Source organism: Rhineura floridana, chromosome 3 (assembly GCF_030035675.1).
Source record: "Rhineura floridana isolate rRhiFlo1 chromosome 3, rRhiFlo1.hap2, whole genome shotgun sequence".
NCBI lineage: Eukaryota > Metazoa > Chordata > Lepidosauria > Squamata > Rhineuridae > Rhineura > Rhineura floridana.
Window position 1 is genome coordinate 96,306,926 of NC_084482.1, and position 24,988 is coordinate 96,331,913.

At 42.4% G+C, this 24,988-nt stretch overlaps 1 protein-coding gene across 3 annotated transcripts in view; it reads right to left on the bottom strand.

The window, feature by feature from the left end:
• The window catches only part of KCTD16 (potassium channel tetramerization domain containing 16), a 283,301-nt gene that overhangs the window by 17,660 nt on the left and 240,653 nt on the right, over positions 1 to 24,988 (bottom strand). The gene's annotated exons all lie outside the window — the stretch shown is intronic.

Sequence of the window (24,988 nt, forward strand, 5' to 3'; positions counted from 1 at the left end):
AAAGCTGGTCTGAGTGAGAGGTAACACTGTGGTCTGTTACCCCCTAATCAAGCATAACTGCCCTAAGCATCTTTCTGCAAAGGGCAATGATGCCTGGCTTAAAGACTGTAAGGGAAACTCACTGGAAGACTTATAGTATTGAAAAGACAGAATGACATGTGACGATTGTTCTTTCATGCCTGACTCTCTATGAGGGTCTAGCAGACCAGGCTCTTTAAGAGATTGCAAACTTTTTGGCTTATCTCTTTGTTTTCTCAAAAGTAGTATCTGCTCGGGATGGTGTGACCTTGGAAGTTGGGAGGATCCCATATCTATTTTTATTAGCCACCTGCCACCTGCTAGACTTATCTTTGTGTGGCAGACTAAACAATGATAAGACCAAGGACATGACTTTCACAACAGGTGTGATTGATGAGGTGGTTGTTGGAGATCAGCACGTAGCAAATGGAGCTTTTAGGTATATACGTCTCCAGGATTTTTCCCAAAGTAAACTTCAACGCAGACCTTAGACCAGTGAGGTGCTGCATATTGGCTATCAGCTGGGGTGTCTCCATTGTCATTCACTTGGAGTTCCCAACAACTGAATGGAGAAAGTAAGCTTATTCTTGCTAGTAGATGTTGTTGTCTTGTGTCCTTTTGCCTGCTACTCAATAAAATCTTTGATTTTTACCCGCCTGTGTTTATTGCCTCTGAATCCACAAGAACCCTTGCCCCTTGGCAAGATAGAGACGTCACCAATAGACTAGTTTCTTGGTTCTAACATGTGGGTGGGATTGGCAGCAGTTTGGGAAACACCGCTCTCCTCCCTTGTGGTGGAAATGGCATTGGGCAGAATCAGACATAAGGAGGACTCTCATATGGGGTCTAGTGGGGTACTCGCTGGCCACACCTCTAGTTTGGGAAAGCCAGGCCTCATCCAGCTCACAACCACCCCCTACTGATTGGCCAGCATGATCATTGGTGGATGGGCAGACACCTTACCAGGGTACTAAGGCTGACCAATGTCCAAGAGTGTTTCCCAACTCCTTGTTGGGCTCCATCTGCTAATTGGGCTTACTCAGCATTCCCTCAGCATGGGCTGCAGGGATGAAAGCAGATCTTCGCCCTTCTGCCATGCCAACCCCGCTTACCTGCTCTAAGCAATAAATCTGTGGCCACTTTTCACCTATAAACCAATTGTTGGCTCTTTTATTCTCATTGCTAAAGGGAGGACACATTTTGTACTGGCTTCACAAGCCATACCTGTTTCAAGTGGTATGATACTGCTTTAAATGTATAGTGCAGTTGGGGCCTTCGCTGTTTTTGACTGGGTTCTGTGTTTTGCTAGTGTTTACTAGCTGTATTGTACTAGTGCTGTTCATTAATAAAGAATAGTCTGTGAGAGACTACATGTCTCTGCTGAGTGCTGAGCAGGACCTATCAGGGCATGGAAGCCTGAGTGAATACTCCAACCCCAGGACCCCCAAGCAAGGTTAAAATATTAGACTTGTGGCAATCATTAATTTAGTCCTGGAAACCTCACTATATTTCAAATATAGCCTTTTTCTGAATTATACCTCTGCTATTTAGAATGTATCACTAGGCCATGGATAAGTTTCCCCTTAGACGTTAAGACATTATGAAGAAGCCCTGCTAACCATAGTATTCAGCTATCCCATCCCTTTGGAGCTCCTCTTCCATGGCATGATCCAAACAAATAGGGCTGTGCTTGATAATAATACTCATCTTTCTTATCAGTTTAACTTGTTTCACGCTGCCATCATGTTTGACAACCCCAATCTCACAACTGCATTTCAGAACACTATTTAATCAGGTTAGCTATGCCGTCTGTTCCAGAACAGCTGCCGGGTCTTGTTAGATTGATTCTGTATCCTAGGTGTCTGGAGTCTAATTCCACAATCAGGATTCATTATATTGTTTGTAAACAACAACAGACTATGATAAATATGCAGTTCGATTAATTATTGCCTTCTCACATGCCATATCCACTTCCTCATTTTTATTAGAATGCAGCATCTTAACATCTGATCTTCTTGAGGTGAAACCAGAATAGAATTAGCCCAGGCAGCCTCTAGTTTCTGGGCCTGGATTGTGGCAGTGCTCCACATGCCCCCCCCCATTTTTTCTGAGTTCTCAGAATCTCTCTGAAATTGCTGCTCTTACTGTCAGATGCTTGAAACTATAGATAGTAACAGAAGCAGCTGCCTTATATCGCATCAGACCATTGTTCCATCTAGTTCAGTACTATCTACACTGTCTAGCACAGCGTTTCCCAACTAATGGGCCACCAGATGTTGTTTTTTTTTTTTTTCAATAATTTTTATTCAGATTTTCATAAAACATACAAGACAAAATCATAAAACATTCAAAGACAAAAAACAAAATCAAAAATAGTTAAACAAAAAGAAAAAAAGAAAAAAAAAACAAAAATAAAAAATAAAGAGTAAAATATTGACTTCCCATTTGTCAAAGATCAAATCAGTTATAAGTCTATAATATATAACAATCCTGTCTCTTAAGTCATATTATAAAATCACTTTCCTCCAGTAGTTATCTTACTTAATCATCAAATCTCATAAACATTACTTTATTCTTTCCACAAAAAGTCAAAGAGAGGTTTCAATTCTTTAAGAAATATATCTATCAATTTTTTTTTCCAGATAAGCATATCGATTAATCCATCTCATTACTAATTATGATAATCTTATTGTCATAACCATAGTCAAAATAAACATTTCAATTAATCCATCACATCAGAATCTGTTAGGTTCAATAATTTCAGTAGCCATTGTTCTATTATCTCTATTAGTTCCATTTTCCATCTTCCATCTTCAGTAGTCTTGTTAAGTCCAGTAATTTCAATATCCAATCTTCCATTATCAGTATTCCATAATAATCTTGCTGTCAAAGCCATAGTCATATAGTAAGAGTCTGATGGGGATTACCTCTATCCCAAATATTTTCTTGCCATCCATTCTGAATAGGTTGCTGAAATACTGCTGTAAAATCATATCTCTGTTCTTTTTTTCAAAATACACTGGGTCATCTCTTAAAAGTTTTTCCATTGTCACATGGCTGCAGTTAATTCCATAGATTTTCTCTATATTGGGCTCCATCACATCATTCCAGTCCAGAAGATTATCCATGCCATTGATAACTTTATCTCTAGAATCTTCATTCATTTCTTCAGAGATAACATTGAGTTCCAAACAATAGATTTTATTTCTAAAGTCCATAGACTCCAAATCTTGTTCCTGTTCCACGTTGGTTCCAATCTCCGGGATCTCCTCTCTCACAGGGACCCCTATTCCAGTCTCCAGGGTCACCTCTCTCACAGGGACCCCTGTTCCAATCTCCGGGGTCTCCTCTCTCACAGGGACCCCTTCCAGGGTCACCTCTCTCACAGGGACCCTTATATCTTTAATCTCCTGCTTCATTTTACTCAATTCAATTTTCATTATCTCAATCTCATCCATTATTTTCTGAAACATAGTTATTTCCAGATTTTCAGCCACTTTCTTAATTGCCATTTTAAAAGAAAAATATAGGAAAACCACTTCTTATTTCAGCAACAATTGGGTTAATACTCCAAACTTGGTGACATCACAGTATAAACAGAGCAGACAGCCTTATCTCTCCAATAGTTAAGTAAACAAAATGCAGTTCCCAGGATCGAAACAATTAATGGCAATCGTCAAGAAACAGATTCGTCAAAATAAAATAGACCAAAAAGAGAGTAGTCTCAAAACAGTATAATATTTTTCAAAATAAAAATCTGGAATAGAAATCCCTCTTCTGTGTATATCTTTAGAATGCAAATCCAGGACAGCTTTTTGCAACAAAAACAGAGATAAGCTATTAATTAGTGCGTAGCAGAGAGAAGTTACGGCTCCCCAGTGAGATGTCAAAAACTGATCAATCTGGCAAATCTCTTTTAAACAGCAACAATTTAAGTCAAGTAAAAGAAAAATATAGAAAGAAGGGTGCTTGCCTGTTAGTGCGTTCTCTCTTAGAAGATAAGGTGAACGTTCGCTTTATCAGATAGAGCTTGCTGTTAAAAATCCGTCCCACCTTCGTCGGCTGGACCTCGTCCCATAAATTAATGAGATCTGGTCGTCCCAACAAAAATAGGCTTTGAGGTTAATCTCTTCGTTTCTCCCTACCCGGGAGAAGTTTAATCAGTCAAAAAAAAAGAAAAAACTGACTGATATATCTGAATAAGCTTCTTTTGAGGCAGGAGCCCGTCTCAAAAGCAGGCACAGGCTAAGTCACCCTTCCCGGAAGTCCGGGCCACCAGATGTTGTTGAACCACAATTCCCATCTTTCCTGACCATTGGCAATGCCGGCTGAGGCTGATGGGAGTTTTGGTCCAACAACACCTGGTGGCCCACTAGTTGGGAAAAGCTGGTCTAGCAGGATGTACTATTGGTGCATGCTCTACTTTTTCTTGTCCTCCTATGTTAAAGTAACTCAGAAAATATATGGAATTAAGAATGACCAAGCAAGAGGGTGATTCATCCAAACAATGTGGATCCCTCCAGGCAACCATCTTGAACGTCAAAATCCTTCAGTGTATACCTATTTATCTACATGCGTGCATGTGTTTTCAGTGTTCAATCTGCTGCTAGTTTGAAGGGGCCAGTTTTGTTTATGCTGGCCAGCAATGATGTCTCTTCTTTGGCAGCAAAATTAAAAGGGGGGCTGAAATCCACACACCCCATGGGTGACATACAGGGAGATGGCTTTCAGCCCCACCTTCTGAAATCTTTTTCCCATTCTCATAGGAGGGGGGCAAGAAGTTCTGTGTTCATGGTAGCCAATAAGATGGGAAGTGCCAGCTTCACTGGCCTGCATGAACAGAGCAAGCTGACAGAGCAGACAGGTGGTGATACCATTGTTGTTCTCTGTCATTACTGCAACATTGCAAGTGTAATCCAGCTGCATCAGCCTACTTGAGGGGTGCTATGCTTCTTGATTTTGCTCATAAAATTGCCTGATTTTGCTCATAAAAATTGAGTAAGGATGTTTGGTTTTACAACCCAATCAACTCAGTTTAGGCATGACAGATACACACACACACACACAAAGTTTATAAAATAGCAGTAGGAGTGGAGGGAAATTCACATGGTATGAAAGTCAGTGAATATAAAGAAGGTGAGATATTGAGAGATGTTAAAGGACTCATCCAGGACCACTAATTTAACTGCTTTCCCAGGCAGTTTGCATTGGCAATACCTATTAAAGTCAAAAGATTGGCGGCGGGGGGGGAGCAGTAAAAATATGGAAAAATCTGTATAAATACAGCTATCAGTAATAATTGCAAAACATTATCAGAGAAGGAAATCCATTTAGGCCAATTCTGACATGATTTGTGTATTTCTAAAACCAGAAATTCTAATTTACAGAATGAATCTACAAGGCTGCTTAAGTTCCCTCCTCTTTGCTCACATGGGTAGACCTTTCAGGTGAGCAATACACCTTCCAATTTAAGGGTTGTTATGAAACAATCTCTCTCCCTCATTTTCCTCATGCAAAGATCGATTTTAAAACACTGCATACCAAGCCAGGCTTTTGAGAGAGAATTTTCCCACTGTACAATGTGTTAAGATCCTGGAGTGGAAAGGAGGGTGCAAGAGTGCAAATTAGTATCATTATATTGAATTGAATCAATGGTATTCATACATGTACTTGGCAAAGTGGCTTTTCTCACCTCCTTTGGAAGAGAGTGATGCTGTGCTGTTTCAAACGCAGCGCTGCAAGGGCAAATTTAAACAGCCTGTGTTCTTAAAACCCAACCTATACATTTATCAGTCAAAAAAGCATTCACTAGTTAAATGAATTCACCCAGTGAAGCACAGAGGGAAAATGACTAAATCCAAGACCCTAGCAATTTAGAACGTTTCTATTGAGAAAAAGTATGTGTGAAGTACTTTGGAATTCTGGTTTCATTGTCATGCCATTCAGATATATTGTGCACTAGCCTGGGAGTCTGATTCTAATAATAACCAAAACTATAAGGTAACTGCATTGTACAAGGTTTGTACTACATTTACACCAGGGTTGTGGAGTCAGAGTCATGGAGTCGGAGTCGGAAGCAATTTTGGGTGGAGTCGGAGTTGGTGGAAATGTACCAACTCCGGCTTCAAAATAAATTTTGATTGACACATTTTTTAAAATATAAATTCAAAATGTCAAAGAAGCTTCCCATGAAGTCAGCTGTAGTTGAGCATTTCACCATAACTCAAAATGGAAAACATTTTGTGTGTCAGTGTATGACACAGGACCCAGATGAAGACAAATGCTGTGATGCCAAGATCAGTGCATATTCAGGCAGCGATAAAAATGCTCCTATGAGAGCTTCCAATTTAAAAAGACATTTACAGCCCTTTCCAGGGCTGTGGAGTCGGAAGCAATTTTAGGTGGAGTCAGAGTCAGAGTCGGAGTTGGAGTAGGAGTCGGACAGTAGAAAAATAGAGGAGTCGGAGTCAGAGTCGAAGGTTTGGCGTACCGACTCCACAGCCCTGATTTACACTGGTTCCTTTAGGATCAGAATCAGACAGTACATGTTTGGTAACAAGTGAGTTGGAGAGAAAGACTCTGCAGTGCCAAAGCCATATGGTCAAAATGTAGAAGAATAACCCATGAAGGGTTTTTTTATGTCTGTATCCATTGCCAATAAAGGGGATGGTTCCCAGGCCTGAATGACAAGGAAATGTGATGATAATCAAAGAGAAGGCAGGATTTAACATTGCATCAACCATCAAAGGAAGGCAGAAGATGTAAATGTGTTTAAAAGGGGCAAAAGTGTGAGGATTTATAGGGAGCAAGAATATAATCCCAGCTGGAGTTGGGGAGAAATTCAATTAAGGGAGCAATCCAACTTGCATTAATGCTCGGCTGAGGCAAATTGGATATGGCTGAGCTGGCTGGGTCCCACCTCAGCTGGGTTATGCTGGCACAAGTCCCTGAGCCCGGCTCAGCTGGGGTCCAGCTGAGACCAAGACAAGTGGAGCTGGTGGAAGCTGGCATAAGGCCTGAAAAAGGGGGTGTTGGGGCATATCAGGGAAGGGGCCAAGAGGGAACTTAGGCCTCATCCAACTCATGTTCAGAGCACTCCTGCAGGTCTCAGTCCAGGCAAAAGTTACTCTGGGGAAAAGGTGATTCTAAGAAAATAATTGCAATAGAAGTCAATGGAGAAGACTTACTCCCCAGTAGGGGTATATGGGAAAGCAGGCTTTTACATTCTGGTTTCTGCACACAGGAGCTGGCAATTAACCAACCCAGAGGCTCCTGACAATTGGATATGGTGGCTCTTCTTGCTCCACCACAATTTACATCAGCTTCTTCTGAGTTGGATTGCTCTGCCAGTTCACACTTAAAGGTGAACCTACTGAATTCACACTTTTTGAAACAACATGCAAATCATAAACATAGCCATCCTTCAAACTTTGCACTTCTCTGAATTTTGCAATGCAGTTCTCCAGCCAAACAAAAATCCACATAGTAGGGTGAAGTATGCATGTAAGTGCATATATTAATGGAACTAACAAACAAAAAATGCATTAGATCAGGGGAAATTGCTTTGCAAAAATGTGTATGTTATGAAAAATTGAATACAAAAATGTGTATATTAGGAGAAATTTGCACTAAAATGCTGAGGAATTTTCTAAAAACAATCACAAACTGATGTGGAAGTGTGAAGCATTGAATTTAAGATAGAAAAAAATGAGAAACTGAAATTGACATATTTGCCCTAATCCCGTCGTAATAAGTAACCTAACAACGAAGATCAAACTCATTGTTTATATGTATTTATTAGAAGTGTTTTCTCCTACCTTGTGGTCTGGCATTATATTGAAACAGTAACTTAAACACCAGCAGATAAGAGACCCAAGCAAACCAGTAAAGGGGCATAGGTAGAGCATCTGCTGTGCAGGCAATAGGTCCTCGGTTCAGTCCCCAGCATCTAAAACCCTGGAGACTCACTGCCGGTTAGTGTCAACAATACTAAGCTAGATGGGCCAGTGGTCTAGACTGTCACTGTGCTGAACGTTTCTCCTGCATTTATAGTTAGCCAGAAAAGAAATTTCATTCAGAAATAATCAAAATGTGCCCGGGAGAAGAAATCTTGGGAACTCCACCCATGGGACTTTTTCAGATCAAGGAAGCATGGACAGCCAGGAAGGCTGCACAGTGTTGGAGAAATGTTGGGAGAGAGATACATACACCACCCTTGGCCACTTCTCAGTAATAAGGCAAGCCCAACATTCTAGTTGCACAGACATTCTGAAGTACCCTGAGAATGGGGTAGAAAAATGGAACCATCTTTTGAAGAGGAAGAAAACTGTCAGGAAACTGGAGGACAGTTTCTAGTCTAGATGACTCTAGACATTCAGCCAGGAATAAGCCTCATAAACAAAACCATAGACATTGGTCTTATGTCTGAATCTACTGTATATATCTGTGTGGTGTACAAGAAGAGCCACATGCTTGGAAAACAAACAGGGTGTATCTTTTGCCCTTGCTGAAGGGTAGGAAGCAAGGGATCCAGCTGAATCTTCCTCAGAAGGGTATTCCATACTTTTGGTGCTGAGACTAAATAGATCCAGTGTTTAGGGCCCATCTGCCACTTTTCAGATCCTGGGACAACATAAAGCAGAGCCTCAGATGTTGAACAAAATGCACAGGCATGTTCATACGGACTGAGGCAGTCCTGGTTCTGAGATATTCAGGGCTTTAAAGGCCAATAATATATCAACATTGAACTGAGCAGGAAATAGTGAGGTTCCTTTGAAGATGGTGCAGGACATTTTTAAGCAGAAGCAGGATGGCCCCTATCAGGGATGTTATAGTTGTGGGTTTCATATCTAGGTGCCAGAACATGTGTGTGTGTGTGTGCTTTTACTTCAAGAGTTGTCAGTCCTATCAATATTTCAATGAGCAATTAGTACTGATATTGGACATCTAGATTCACATACATTTCCCTGCTGGGTCAGACCAAGGATCCATCTAATCCAGTATCTGTTAGTGGACAACCAGATGTCTCTGGGAAACCTAAAGCAAAGAAATTCAGTGTAGCAATGCCTTGCACCATGATTAGCTGCTGGCACTTGATATATATTTACAAATATGGAATCCCAACATGGAAGAGGTGGTCATTCTGCCAGTGGCTACTGGAGCACTGGCCAGACAGACAGGTGGTGGCTGTCACTTGGGAAGAGGTACCTGTTGCACTTGCCATGCCTCATCAGCTTTATATTCACACAAGTCCTCCTTCCCACATGGAAACAGAGCCAGATCCTGGTATGTTACTGTGAAGGTTCCTGGCAGGGCAGGAATTGTGGCAGTGGGGTACTTTATTTAAAGACCAAGATTAGGAATTTATTACTTGGTCCCCATATTGCACATAATACAACATTCTAAAATTTGCAAATTCTCAATAAATCCTAAATAAGGACAATGTTTCTCCACATTTCAAGTCCTGCAGAAAGTGCAAGTAGCTGCATATATTGATCATATGCTGAGGATAATGGGGAATAACGACAATACTGAACACTGGACAATAAAGGTCACATTTACATGATGCATGCCCTGCCCTCGGGGCACACAGGAGAAGCCACAGTATTGTTCCATAAATTACATATCCATTTTTAAAGTTCAAGTCAATTTCAGTAATGAAATGCATCAACTGTCTGTCAACACCACAGCTGACTTTTTGAGCGCCTAGTCTGAGGAATGCGTAGTATGTGGGCACAAACAAGGCACAGAAGCTCATCATGATCTCAGTTTAAATAGGAAGCAGAAGACCATTTTCAGGGGCAAGGAAGATCACATTTACATATTGTGAGCTTGATTTTTTTTTTGCAACTCAGACATTATCATCCTTCAGTAGCATCACTAATTATTTGTTGATTTTTAGAAATAAACAAATCAGAAAGTGAAGCACTGAAAAGGTTAGAAGATTACTTCAATGGGGTTGTGAATGAAGAAGCCTCAAGTGTTCAGCTGGGGGTTAGAAAAGTGGAACAAATTATTTGCGAGGAAAGTTTATTTCCAAGTGCAGCTTGCCATAGGATCAGGCTAAAGGACAGACAAAACAGCAATACTCTTCTGAATTCTTCTGAATATTCATCCCATCTTCATTCCTTTCAATTTCCAAAGTTGCCCCCCCACACACACACACACTTACTGCACTGCCTCTAATTCTGTCCAGAGCTTGGAAAAGTTACTTTTTTGAACTACAACTCCCATCAGCCCCAGCCAGCATGGCTACTGGATTGGGCTGATGGGAGTTGTAGTTCAAAAAAGTAACTTTTCCAAGCTCTGGTTCTAACCCAGTTTGCTCAGAAGTAAATTTTATTTATTTATTTTATTGCATGGGAGATGCCGGGCAAGCCCTGGACCGCTGCCTGGACTCAGTGGTGGGTTGGATGAGGGCCAATAAACTGAGTCTGAATGCTAGCAAGACGGAGGTGCTGTGGGTTGGTGGTTCCCGAGTTCAGATAATTGGTCAGTTGCCTGTTTTGGATGGGGTCATACTCCCTCTGAACGAGCAGGTCCGTAGTCTGGGGGTGCTCCTGGATCTATCTTTGTTGCTAGAGGCCCAGGTGCTCAGTGGCTAGGAGTGCCTTTTACCAGCTTCAGCTGATAAGACAGATGCAGCCATTCTGGACCAAGATAGCCTGACCACTGTTGTCCATGTACTGGTAACCTCCAGGCTGGATTACGGCAATGTGCTCTATCTGGGGCTGCCCTTGAGGCTGGTCCAAAAGCTGCAGCTAGTGCAAAATGCGGTGGTGAGACTGCTCACTGGGGCAGGGTATCGCCAACATGTCACCCTGCTGCTGAAAGAACTGCACTGGCTGCCCATTTGCTACCGGATCAAGTTCAAGGTTCTAGTTTTGGTTTACAAAGCCCTGTATAGCTTGGGACCAGGATGCCTGAAAGACTGTCTTATCCCTTATATACCCAGTCGATCACTGCGCTCTGCAGGTGAGGGCCTCCTGCAGATACCATCTGTTCAGGAGGTCCGTTCTGCACAACATGGGAAATGGACCTTTAGTGTGGCGGCACCTACCCTGTGGAATTCCCTCCCCTTAAATATTAGACAGGCACCATCTCTGTTATCTTTTCGGAGCCTATTGAAGACCTTCCTCTTTCAACAAGCCTTTTAAGTTGAGACCTTATCCCAGTCTGCTACTGTGTTGGAATTGCTTTTTAATATGTTTTTAAACCTTTTTTAAAAAAACAATGTTTTTTAAACTTTTTTAAAGATCTCTTCAAAGCTTTTAAAAATGTTTTTAAACTTGCTTTGTTTTAATGTATTTTAAAGTCTGTTTTTATGATGTTTTAAAGTGTTCTTAGTGCTTTTGTTTGCTGCCCTGGCCTCCTGCTGGGAGGAAGGGCGGGATATAAATGAATGAATGAATGAATGAATGAATAGAATGTACTTTCAGGCAAATATGCTTTAAGATCATGACCTTTGCCAGGGTCTGCCATGAAAACTTTTTTTTTGCTTCTTCATACTTGAGTTCACTCCTCTACTGCCACCATAAAATGGTACTGATTGCTCCTTTGTTTTTGCTAATTATGTGTGATTGATTATTTTAATGAGTGAGTAGAGCCAAAAAAACCCTCCTCAGCTGATGTATGGATCAGCTGAGGAGGGGGAGGTGTGTGTGTGTGTATGAGTGTACATGCATGACTGTGGGTGGCTTGTACCCACTCCTGAACATACCCACTGCTAACATGCAGGCCCTGAAGCATTGATCAAGGGCAAAAGCAATCTTGGCCAAAAAATGTTAGCCTTGCCTGTTGTAGGACAGCAAACTACTACTAGCATCCCAAATGATCTTCACTATTTGGTCACTCAGATTCATTAATTTAGTATTGCTCCTGCATCTCTCCCAGCTTCAGAGTATTTATCAGGATCGACATACAGAGCACATAAACTCAGAATTGTGCCGACCAAAATAAAACATTTCCTGCTTCATACTGCAATCTGGAAAGTTTAGCAAAGAAAAACTCCTGCGAAATCTAAAGATTAAAATTTGACAAGAGGCTTCAGTTCTAATAGACTAGGGTCATGTTGTATCCTTTAAAAGTTTTAGCAGTCTCTGAAATGCTTTTGTGTTGTTTTTCAATCATGATATGAACATTTGTATATCTAAATCATAAGCCACTCTCAGCATGAACTTACTCCAATGGTGGGGGACTTGTGGCCCTCCAGATGTTGGACTTCCACAAGCCCCAGTGGTCAAGGATAATGGGAGCTGTTGTCCAGCAACATCTCGTAGGCACCATGTTGGCTATCCCTGATCACTCTACAACTCCCATTGGTCTCAGCCCAGCATGATAAATGAATAAGGATGATGGGAGTTGTAGGCCAGCAACATCTAGAGAGCCGCAGGTCCCCCTCCCTTGTGTTATCCCTTCCCTTTGCTTTCGTTTTCAGGTGCTGTCCACCTTGAGGAGTTCCTTCTTTTACAGTCCCCTCCTTCATTAAGAGCCTTTGGTAAAATAAAATGGGAAATGTCTGTGCAACATTAAATCTTTTGCCATTTCAGTGCACTTTTTTTTGCATTTGAGAATTGCTAGGACATCGCAGAGAAGCATAAAAAGTTGCTCTATAAAAGAGTGAAATGCAGATGTCCTCAAATGAACCCCATTCTGCTAGAAAATGAAGCCCCCCCATGTAGTGAATAAGATTGTTCTGTGGTTCAGTTACTAAGTGGCATTATCATTTGTTGTTGCAGTTTAGAGTCAGCTGGAAATTTCTCTTGCTCCATCAGGGCCCAGTGGGGTCAGAGGCAAACAGCAGTCCATAGTGAACAGGTTCAACTCTAAAGGTTGTAATTGTGAGTCCAAAGGGCCTTTAGGCAATTGACTTGGTCTAAGACAAGCGGATGGAAAGGTTCCAGAATGCAGGCATGGCAGAGACATCTGTATGGGTATTCTCAGCAACTAGTGGCTTAGACTCGAAAGGCAAACCTAGGACAATTCTTATAAAATGCCAGCAGGTCCCCATTGGATTTCTGTATTACCTGTTACTTCTAGGCTGCAGTCCCCACTGTACCACTCTTACTGAGGTGCTGTGGAGTAGCAAAATGCAAGCCACCTGCAAGCTGTCCCAGTGACACAGAGAATATGGTATCTGGGGCCAACAGCCACTTTAAACCGGCCAGTGCTCCCTTACATTCAGTATTATTGTTTTATTAAAGACATTCTCACTAGTGTTCTTCTTGGACAGTTAAAATACAACTCAGCTCCCACAGGATTGGAAGTGTATAGGATTGTCGGGCTTGTGTGGAAACACTGTGTTAAATAGGACCTCCTGGTGGGTGAACAGCAAATTGCTAGTAGCATGTCTAAAACGGTCCTAAGGCTACATTTATTTATTTATTTATTTATTTATTTTATTATTTAATTTATATCCCACCCTACTTCCCAGCAGCAGCCCAAACATATTTATTAGAAACAAGATGGATATAAAGGAAATTGAGCAAATGAATGAAAAGTGCAATGTTTTTGAGGCATCAGACCAGGGGTGCTAAACTGCAGCCTTCCAGATGTTGTTGGATTACAATTCCCATCATCCCTGACCATTGGCCGTCCTGGCTTGAGCTTGTGGGAGTTGGAGTCCAAGGACATCTGGAAAGCCACAGTTTGCCATCCCTGCTTTAGCTGTCGAATTATCTTCCTATCCCTTCATATTTTCCTTTCACGTAAAATACAGATGCAGAATCAAGCTGGTGTTTACATCTGAAATGTAGCATTGTGTCCTGAACATGCATGCTAGCTTTCATCCTAGTATTCCACTGGTAAATGGGGATACCATGATTCAAGCAAACATCAGTCCATACAAAGCAACAGTGATGGGCTGGCAGGTCTCACCAGTCCTTGGCCAGTGCTGTGCCCTACACACGGGTCCTAGTCCACACCACCAAGCACCTACTAGGGAATGGCTCATACCTGGAAGCTTCACCTGTCAGTGAAGAAATCTAGTGGAGACACAGCGAGTGTGCTGCAGTAGCTAGGCCCCTAAGGGAGGGTCCCACATGGAGAGACTTGGCCCTCAACTGTCCCCTTGCATGAGGCCATCTTCAAACTATTACCCAAAGCCCCATTGGGTTGGGCCAGAGAGGGAATATTAGCTTAACATAAGAACATAAGAAGAGCCTGCTGGATCAGGCCAGTAGCCCATCTAGTCCAGCATCCTGTTCTCACAGTGGCCAACCAGGTGCCTGGGGGAAGTCCGCAAGCAGGACCCGAGTGCAAGAACACTCTCCCCTCCTGAGGCTTCCGGCAACTGGTTTTCAGAAGCATGCTGCCTCTGACTAGGGTGGCAGAGCACAGCCATCATGGCTAGTAGCCATTGATAGCCCTGTCCTCCATGAATTTGTCTAATCTTCTTTTAAAGCCATCCAAGCTGGTGGCCATTACTGCCTCTTGTGGGAGCAAATTCCATAGTTTAACTATGCGCTGAGTAAAGAAGTACTTCCTTTTGTCTGTCCTGAATCTTCCAACATTCAGCTTTTTTGAATGTCCACGAGTTCTTGTATTATGAAAGAGGGAGAAGAACTTTTCTCTATCCACTTTCTCAATGCCATGCATAATTTTATACACTTCTATCATGTCTCCTCTGACCCGCCTTTTCTCTAAACTAAAAAGCCCCAAATACTGCAACCTTTCCTCGTAAGGGAGTCGCTCCATCCCCTTGATCATTCTGGTTGCCCTCTTCTGAACCTTTTCCAACTCTATAATATCCTTTTTGAGATGAGGTGACCAGAACTGTACACAGTATTCCAAATGCGGCCGCACCATAGATTTATACAATGGCATTATGATATCGGCTGTTTTATTTTCAATACCTGTCCTAATTATCCCTAGCATGGAATTTGCCTTTTTCACAGCTGCCGCACACTGGGTCAATATTTTCATCATGCTGTCCACTACAACCCCGAGGTCTGTCTCCTGGTCGGTCACCGCCAGTTCAGACCCCATGAGCGTATATGTGAAATGAAGATTTTTTGCTCCAATATGCATAATTTTACACTTGTTTATACTGAATTGCATTTGCCAATTTTCCACCCATTCACTCAGTTTGGAGAGGTCTTTTTGGAGCTCTTCGCAATCCCTTTTTGTTTTAACAACCCTGAACAATTTAGTGTCATCAGCAAACTTGGCCACTTCACTGCTCACTCCTAATTCCAGGTCATTAATGAACAAGTTGAAAAGTACAGGTCCCAATACCGATCCTTGAGGGACTCCACTTTCTACAGCCCTCCATTGGGAGAACTGTCCGTTTATTCCTACTCTCTGCTTTCTGCTTCTTAACCAATTCCTTATCCACAAGAGGACCTCTCCTCTTATTCCATGACTGCTAAGCATCCTCAGAAGTCTTTGGTGAGGTACCTTGTCAAACGCTTTTTGAAAGTCTAAGTACACTATGTCCACTGGATCACCTCTATCTATATGCTTGTTGACACTCTCAAAGAATTCTAGTAGGTTACTGACACAGGACTTTCCCTTGCAGAAGCCATGCTGGCTCTGCTTCAGCAAGGCTTGTTCTTCTATGTGCTTAGTTAATCTAGCTTTAATAATACTTTCTACCAGTTTTCCAGGGACAGAAGTTAAGCTAACTGGCCTGTAATTTCCGGGATCCCCTCTGGATCCCTTTTTGAAGATTGGCGTTACATTTGCCACTTTCCAGTCCTCAGGCACAGAGGAGGACCCGAGGGACAAGTTACATATTTTAGTTAGCAGATCAGCAATTTCACATTTGAGTTCTTTGAGAACTCTCGGGTGGATGCCATCCGGGCCCGGTGATTTGTCAGTTTTTATATTGTCCATAAAGCCTAGAACTTCCTCTCTCGTTACCACTATTTGTCTCAGTTCCTCAGAATCCCTTCCTGCAAATGTTAGTTCAGGTTCAGGGATCTGCCCTATATCTTCCATTGTGAAGACAGATGCAAAGAATTCATTTAGTTTCTCTGCAATCTCCTTATCGTTCTTTAGTACACCTTTGACTCCCTTATCATCCAAGGGTCCAATCGCCTCCCTAGATGGTCTCCTGCTTTGAATGTATTTATAGAATTTTTTGTTGTTGGTTTTTATGTTCTTAGCAATGTGCTCCTCAAATTCTTTTTTGGCATCCCTTATTGTCTTCTTGCATTTCTTTTGCCAGAGTTTGTTCTTTTTTATTTTCTTCATTTGGACAAGACTTCCATTTTCTGAAGGAAGACTTTTTGCCTCTAAGAGCTTCCTTGACTTTGCTCGTTAACCATGCTGGCATCTTCTTGGCCCCGGCGGTACCTTTTCTGATCTGCAGTATGCACTCCAGTTGAGCTTCTAATATAGTGTTTTTAAACAACTTCCAAGCATTTTCGTGTGATGTGACCCTCTGGACTTTGTTTTTCAGCTTTCCTTTTACCAATCCCCTCATTTTTGTGAAGTTTTCTCTTTTGAAGTCAAATGTGACCGTGTTGGATTTTCTTGGCAATTGGCAATTTACATGTATGTTTACGTGTATGTTTACCATTTATATGTATGGTTTTACCCAGCCCCCACTCTCCTCCATGGGGAGAGCATTAGAAGAACCTGTTGGATAAAGCCAGTGGCTCATCTAGTCCAGCATCCTGTTCTCACAGTGGCCAACCAGATGCCCATGGGAAACCCACAAGGAGAACCTGAGCATGAGTAATCTCCCCTCCTGCAATTTCAAGCAATTGGCATTCAGAAGCATATTGCCTCCAACTGTAGCACTGCAGTTCTGGACATAAGCCTGCCAAAGCCAATAACAAGGAGGGAGGGTACCCATGTCCTGTTTAGTCAGGTACAGAACCCTGAGATGACTCTAAGAAGCAATGCCAGCTGAAGGATTTTGCTTATCAGTGGAAGGGATCAGGGACATGGACAGCTGCAGGCGTGTGAAGTAACATCCTTGAAATAAAGCCATACTTGCAGTAGATGTGATGAGAGTTGGTGCCTTTTTGGACCCCATAGTCAGGTGTGATCCATGAAAGGTATGGAACATGCTTCCTTGAATGCGTCCATTCCCCTGTTGTACAGCACATGCCAACCAACCAACCGCCAATTCTATATGGGTTAAAATTAAGCTAATACAATTCAAATTTTGGTTAAAGTCTCTCCCATTAGAGATTAGAAAACATATCTCCCTATTTGAAGTAAAATTATACAGCCACAAGAGTGGCTGTATACTATAGCCAGCATGGAGTTTTCACATTCCGCCATTGTTAAATTGAAAACACCCCCATGCCATTCTGCTGCTTCCCATAAGCTCATTTCAAAACAAAATCTTACCAAACTTATAGTCCTGAACTCAGAAACGCTTCCCAAACAACCCTCTAGATTTTCATGGCAATACACAAAACACTCAGAGAGAATCCAGAGTTCAACGTCTAAAACAAGAGTAAAATAATAGAGCCCTATTGGACTTTTTTTCTGGCAGTAGTCTCTTAATTTGTTGAGATTAACTAAACATCAGCCATGTTCACAGAGTATATGTAATCCTATTACAGACCTCCTTTCCCCATACTCTGACCTTCATCTTCTGCAGTTTAAAAGTTTAGAATATGCCTGGCTGATTTTTAATTAATTTAAGAAATTTAACATTGAAGTCTATGGCAGCGCAGGCATGCTCAGTAAGAACCAACTGTCAGTGTTCTAAAAGCCAGACTAACAGCTGTTTGGCTTGGCTAATCAGGGGGGCCACACCCATGCCAAACATTTATTCCACTTGAAACAGCCATGGCTTCCGCCAAAGAATCCTGAGAAGTGTGGTTTGTGAACAGTGCTGAGAGTTGTTAGGAGGCCCTTTTCCCCCTCATAGAGTTGCAGTTCTCAGAGTTTTCTGGGAAGAGGGGTTGACTGTTAAACTTCTATTCTCAGATAATTCTGTTGATTGTAGCTCTGTGAGGGGGATGTGGCACCTCCTAGCAATTCTCAGCACCCTTCACAAACTACATTCCCCAAGATTATTTGGGGAAAGCCATGACTATTTAAATGTCTGGTGTAGATGCTGCCAGAACAGCTTTGGTTTAGATTTGGGTGGGAGACTACATGTGTCTGCTGTAGAATAAAAAGGTGGGGAACCCCCTCCCCGAATAATGATAATGTTAACAGTGTTTTCCCTCTGGAAAGGAAGGGGTTTTCCCTCTGCCCAGTGCCCATCCACCCAATCTCCTGGACTGTGGAAGACCAACCCAAATGGTGTTTGCATTTTGACAAATTTGTAGGGCAGTCCAATATCTCAGAGAGGAGATCAGGTCTTCTGTTGCTCTGGTGCATTCACTATATCTGCCCAATTTCTCTGCTTTTCAAAGTTTGATAGAAATATCTGTGGGCTATAGGTACGTTCTTAAACCCCAAGGGGTTTTTTGCCTATTAGTGAATAATGAACTAAAAGAACCAAAGCTCTAAAGATCCTTATTTTGTGTAAGATAAAAATTATGAGTCATGAGAGAACTCAATAAGGAAACACTGAGGACAATTAAAACTCCTCAGTAATGGTCTCCATAAGGATCAAAGAGCTTTTTTTGTTTTGTTTTGTTTTCGTTTCATGAAAGTACTATTGTCACTTTACAGTTATGTTGCTTTGTATGCTCCCGTGGCTCTGATATATTCTTTGACTGAGTGACAGTTTTTCTCACAATAGCACTGATGCAGCAAGGCTTAGTAAATTTTAAATCTACTGTTCTAATTTCTGAGCATCCCCTTACTCTTCCAAGAGTTAATAATCTGTGGAACAATCAAACACTTCACAGTTTACACTCCCTGTAGCATTGATTCATAATGGAGCATCTCCCTCCATTTTCTTCATTCAAAGAGAAAGCATGAGGAGCAAAAGACATTAGAAAAGCAGGAATCATTGACTGCAGGTGTGGAGAAGCTTTAGCTCGCCAGATGCTGCTGAACTACAACTCCCATATTCCCATGCAATTGCCCATCCTTTCTAGGGCTGATGAGAGTTGTAGTTCAGCAACATCTAGAGGGCTGAAGGTTCCCCACACCTGATTTATCATATGCAGCTGTGGAGTAGCATGCATTGAATTAAACCTAGCATTGTTAAATCTGTTGGGGTTTTTTGGAACATATTACACACTTTTATTAAGGCAGTTAGTAGAGTAGTTAATGCAGGGTGGTTATGCGATCTACTCTTACACAGGACTAGCAGTGGCCAGTGTAGTAGGGCGGAGCGAGTGGGAGGGGGCAACCAAATGAGCAGCAGCAACAACACAAGAGGCCAGTAATGACCTATTAGGGAGACCTAGTGGGGAGGAGAGCCTGGCTAGGAGTCCAGAGTCTATGAGTTAAAATCCCCGCTTGTGTCTCCTGGGTGTCAAGGGCCAGCTAAAGATCACCCCCACAGTGAGTGGCAACAGGGGTTACATGCCCTGCCACTTGTGCAGCCGTGGGCAAGCTGCATAGTCCCAAGGAGCCCAGTTTTTCCCCAGCTGGCAGTTGCGGACAAGGAAGGGGCTGGCTTGTGCAGCTATGGACTAGCCTCAGAGGGAGGCAATGGTAATCCACCTCTGAATACCGCTTACCATGAAAACCCTATTCATAGGGTAGCCATAAATCGGGATCGACTTGAAGGCAGTCCATTTCCATTTCCTGTTTTGGGAATAGGTTTCAGCACCTTGGACAGCTCCTTGAAAGGTTGCACAAAACCCAGAGCGGATTCACTGCCCCACTGACATCAGAGCCACCTGTCTCCACTGCCCCCTCCTCAGGCCACTCCATTCACTGCCCCTGCTCTATCCACTCCTTAAGTGCCTTTGCCTGGGCTGTAATCTACCTTTTAACTGTGATAATCCGTCTTGCTTACCTGGAGAGATTTTTTTTGGGGGGGGAAGGGGTGCACGAAACCTCTGGCTTTTGCATAGCTAGGCTACAGTCTACTGTACAAAGATGTCACATCCTTTGCTCTGCCCACATTTGCTCTGATCCCACCCACCACTGGCATACCGTCTTCAGAAGGTTTCCCACAAGGGACTGGAGCCCTTGGGCTGAAAAAGGTTCCCCCAGCTCCAGTCCTGCTACAGGGCCTCCAGTCCCAATGCTGTTACAGTTGGCACTTCTACCACATAGAACCTTTCTTTGTATCTGCATTTGACACTGCAGTTTTATATCACCCAGAGAGGTGACTCGCCTCAGATGCAAATGAAGAGAGAAAAGTTCAGAGAGCACTTGTGAGTATCCTCCTCTCTCTATCTCACCAGAAATCAATCTGAATAATGTATTTCTGATGCCAAAGTACTACTGGGCCCCTATAAAACAGCATTTGGAACAATAATGCCTTTTTTTTCTTACTGGACAACAGTGAGCTTTTAATCAATAGAACAGCAGCAGTACTCAGGGGGTTGATTGCCCACTGGAGGGAGTCCACATTGTCATACAAAAGGTTGGGAAATCGTTTCAAACTAAGGGAGGTTTGTGAATAGAGACGTGCTGTGGAAGGTCAGATGCCTGTGACGGGCCCCTCCCTCCGCTCACTCAACCGGCTTCTCTTTCTTACTATGTTTTTAATATGTCACCACATGAGGGGGGAAATTTCAGAAGCTAACTTAAAACATTTTTCACAATTTAATTCATTGTTGTGAAGTTTTCTGTGTGTGATTTTAATCATGTGAGCAGCGCCTCAGAGGGAACACCCAGCATGAACAACAATAACTGTTTGAATGGATGGGAAGATCACCCTCAGGAGTATGATCTGCTCTTTACAGCAAGAAAGGAAATCATTATGAAGTAAAGCTGTTCCCCCTCCCCCCAGTGGCTTAGGTGGGTGTGGGAAGGTCTTTCGGTGATAGGAGAAGAGGCTGTAGCTCAGTGGTAGAGCACCTGGCTTGCATGCAGAAGGTCCAGGTTCAATCCCCAGTGACTTCAGGCTGAAATCCTGCTGCCAGTCAGTGTAGACAGTACTGAGCTAGATGGAGCAGTGCTGCCTGACACACTATAAGGCAGCTTCCTATGATTTTGGAATTTCCTTTTACGGGGGGAAAAGATTTCAGTTTTACCTCTCACTTTTAAAAGCAAAGAACGCTGAGTAATATGGGCTGTGTTTCTGGGATAGCTTGAAAGGTTTTCCTGCGCATTCTCGAATCTCTACTGGGTCCTCTTTCATTCTGTAAAATGCAAAATTATCACATAGGAAACTTTTGAACAGGTTTGGCTTGAGGGCTTTTGCCCTTGTGTGTGATACACACACACACACATTTGTGTCTTGTTTTTGGCATTTTTCGCAGCTATTTTTGTTTCTCACTCTAGCAATTTGAAATGATCACATGTTAACAGTTATTCGTTTATTATTGCTTGGGTCCAAATATAGCCTTCCATGAACAAAAGGGCTCTATGGAATGCTTGTGACTCAGTGGAAGATCCCACTGGTGGAAGGGGGAGGAGGCAACTTTTGCCAATTCTCCTTTTGCCGTACCTGATCCATTTAACTGGACATGCTGGGACTCAGTCTGGGGCGTTCTGCATGGAAATAATCTGTTCGGCCACTGCGTTATATAGCTGTTCCCCTTTCCACTGTGGGGGTTTGTTCACATGATCGTTTAACATCTATTTGTTTCCTGAGTCTCAGGTAAGCCTTTAAAGTGGAGAAACAACAAAATTGCTGAGCTGCAAATGTGCCGATTAAAATAGGGTGCTGGAGGAGTAGGTGCAAAGGAGTTCTCAAAGAATGATTGTGTTATACAAGGCCTTAGCGTCATTTGTTGACTATTGTTATGATTATGCATGGGAGGAAAAGTGCTTTGCATCCATGTGAATTTTGCCGTGAATTGTATTGTAGCCAAAAAGCAATCTGCTTTCCATTCTCTACACAGGCTATTATTTTTAAAGAGGAATCTAGATGCTTTCACAATCCTTTTATCCGTATGGCTGTGCACAGACCCCCTGACCCAATTTGTTGCTCCAGTTTGTAAGTACAGTTCAGGCCTAATCTGATCTGGACAGGTTCACACCCGATCTGACCTGATCTGGATCACGATCTGCATATTACACAGCTCCAGAAATCCCATTAAGTTTCAGGTAGGCATTTCCATGTGTTTTCATGCTAGCCACCTTTAAGGTTTAAAATGCTTTACGATTAAAATGAGCACAACAGTTTTGTTTTTTCACATAGGGGCATGAACTTTGGTGATATGGCAGCCTCTGTAGAGAAAATTAATCATGCCAAATTTCAGAAGGGTAGCTCCAGGGAATTTCATGCTAGGTTTCTTTCAAATTTGTTTTTCCAAGAAATATTTTTTTTAAGACTGTGAGTGCTCAGTCATGCCAAGTCTCATGCTCCTTTGTTTGCCATATTGCCTCCTCTGAGATTTTTTTGGGGGAAAAGGTTTGTGATACTAGGCATGGGTAGGTAGCATCAGGCAGGCACAGGCCAGCAGTACCATGGAGAAAATATGCATGCAGGGACTTGAAATTTGGGGACATAGCAGCCCCTATATAGGAGATTAACCCTGCCAAATTTCATATGGGTAGTTCTAGGGATTTCCATGCTAGCCATGTTTAAAATTTAAAATATTTTAAAATTAAAATGCACATAGGGACTTGAATTTTGGCAATACGGTAGCCCATGGATAGGGCATTACCCCTAGAAAATTTCAGATGGGCAGCTCCAAAGGTTTTCATGATAGCCACCTTTAAATGTTGGCTTTTCTAAGAAAGATTTTTTTAAATGACCCTGTCATATAGGGGGCAGTTTGCCAACAACAGTAGTGTTAGAGAAAAAAAAAATTAATATTAATAATTCACTAATAGGCAAAAAACCTTGTGGTTTAAGAACGTACCTATAGCCCACAGATATTTCTATCAAACTTTAAAAAGCAGGGAAATTGGGCAGCTATAGTGAATGCACCAGGGGAGCAGGAGACCTGACCTCCTCTCTGAGATATTGGACTGCCCTACAAATTTGTCAAAATGCAAACACCATTTGGTTGATCTTTCACAGTCCAATCCACTTCCTGTGTAGCCTGGAAGAATTTGGTAACATGTGCCTCTGAGCGGAAGTGGAAATGTCTTCATCAAGTGTGTAAAGTTCAACAGGGGGAGAGTCTGTCTGATCTCAGCCAGGAAGGAGTTCCGCAGATTTGGACTCACAATGCATGACTCTTGGTGGATATGAGCTGTACATCATTCTGAGCCATGATGGAAAACTAACAGAGACTCCCCTGAAGATGTCAGCTATCAGGCAGGGTTATAAGTAATTAGACAGTCATTAAGGTATCCTGAACCCAAGTTGTTAATGGCTTTGTAAATTAATACAAGAAACCTGATCTTGGCTCACTTACGTATGGGCAGAAAATACAACCTTTTAAGCATAGGAGTTATGTGCTGACAGTAGTGTCTCTCTACCAACAGTCTAGACCATCGCCAGGCTATCTTTGTCAAGAACAGTCGTAGCTGGCATACCAGCAATAGCTGGTAAAAGGTACTCCTAACCACTAAGGCTACCTGCGCCTCAAGAGATAGATACTGATCCAGGGTCACCCCCAAACTACGATTAAGCTGACTGTGGAGTTTGGCAGTGCACCCTTGCAGGATCTGTAATTTATTATTATTTGGATGTAGACTGTTTTAGGCAGGAGTGTAGTCATCCAGGGTCTTGGGGAGTCTTAGACCCTTTACTTTTTGGAGAGCAGGGTCCCACCAGGGTCCCTATATCTCCAGTTTCCTATGAGACAATCAGCATGTTGACAATCAACACTGACAATCAGTGTTGGCCACTGAGAAGAATCATCCTTGTCCTTCCCTGCTGATTGGAGCCAATCAGAGTGAAAGAAGGTGAGTCAGCCACTGAGAAGACTCTTTCCAGTAGCTAACACTCTCCCTTTTCATGCTGATTGGCTCCTAGGGATCTCTCTTGTTGTGGGAGAAGGCATGAACAAGGATTTCATTCTCAAGCCAGCAGCAAAACATAAAAAGAGAGGGAAGGGTGTGGCTGTACCTGTCATGAAGGGACCCTGTACTTTGTCACTACATTACTGGTTTTAGGTAACTGATTTCTGTATTCTAAATTGTTTTACATGCTGTACCCTCCTCTCAGATTGTTTTAAGGAAGTGAAAGTTAGAAATTGCCTAAAATAAATAATTAAATGATACCCAAGAAAGCCCACTAACAGGAATATTTTGTTATTAAAATTTAAACAAAAGTAGGATAAAGTAGTACTCCTTAACAATTTGGCAAAAGCTGTTTGTAAATCTTTGCAGATTCCAAAAGCCAAGAATGCGAACTCTGCAATATATTCAGTTACATAAATTACATAATAGTAATAAGTGTAGTTCAGATTCTAATTTTTCACTACCATGCAGAGACACATGATTTGTATGTGGAGTGCTGTTAAAACTTTCTTCCTAAATAGTTGAAGAGAGAACACTGGTGACAAATTCATGTAATTGCAAAGCTAGCCTCCCAGCAGAGTGTTGTCACCACTCAATGGGAGGGAGAGGGGGAGGAGCAAGGTGGCAGAAAGGTCGGGGCTGTGTGGGTGTTCTGGTGGACCCATTCCAGCACTGCTGCCACTGTACCCACACAGCCCTGACCTCCCTGTCACCTTGCCCCTCTTTTCCAGTAAGTGGCAGCAACACCACTGCCAGGAAGCCAATGTTGCAGCTCCACTGCACCAGAAAATAGGGATGGAGGAGAAGTTCCAAAAAAGCTGGATGTGGGACCAGATTTCCCTGCAGATTTCCTGGGCTTCTCCCAATGCTGGACAGCATCAATGGCCTGACCCTTCATTTTATTGCAGCCAGGGGGAGGAGAACCCCTGAGCTTGCCAGAAATTGCTGCTTCCTCCTTCACTCTTCAGGGAGGGACTTCACGTGCCATGATCTGCCTCCTGTTGCACCCCATCAATTATTATTATTATTATTATTATTATTATTATTATTTACATTTATATACCGCCCCATAGCTAAAGATCTCTGGGCAGTTTACAGCAGTTAAAACAATAAAAACAAA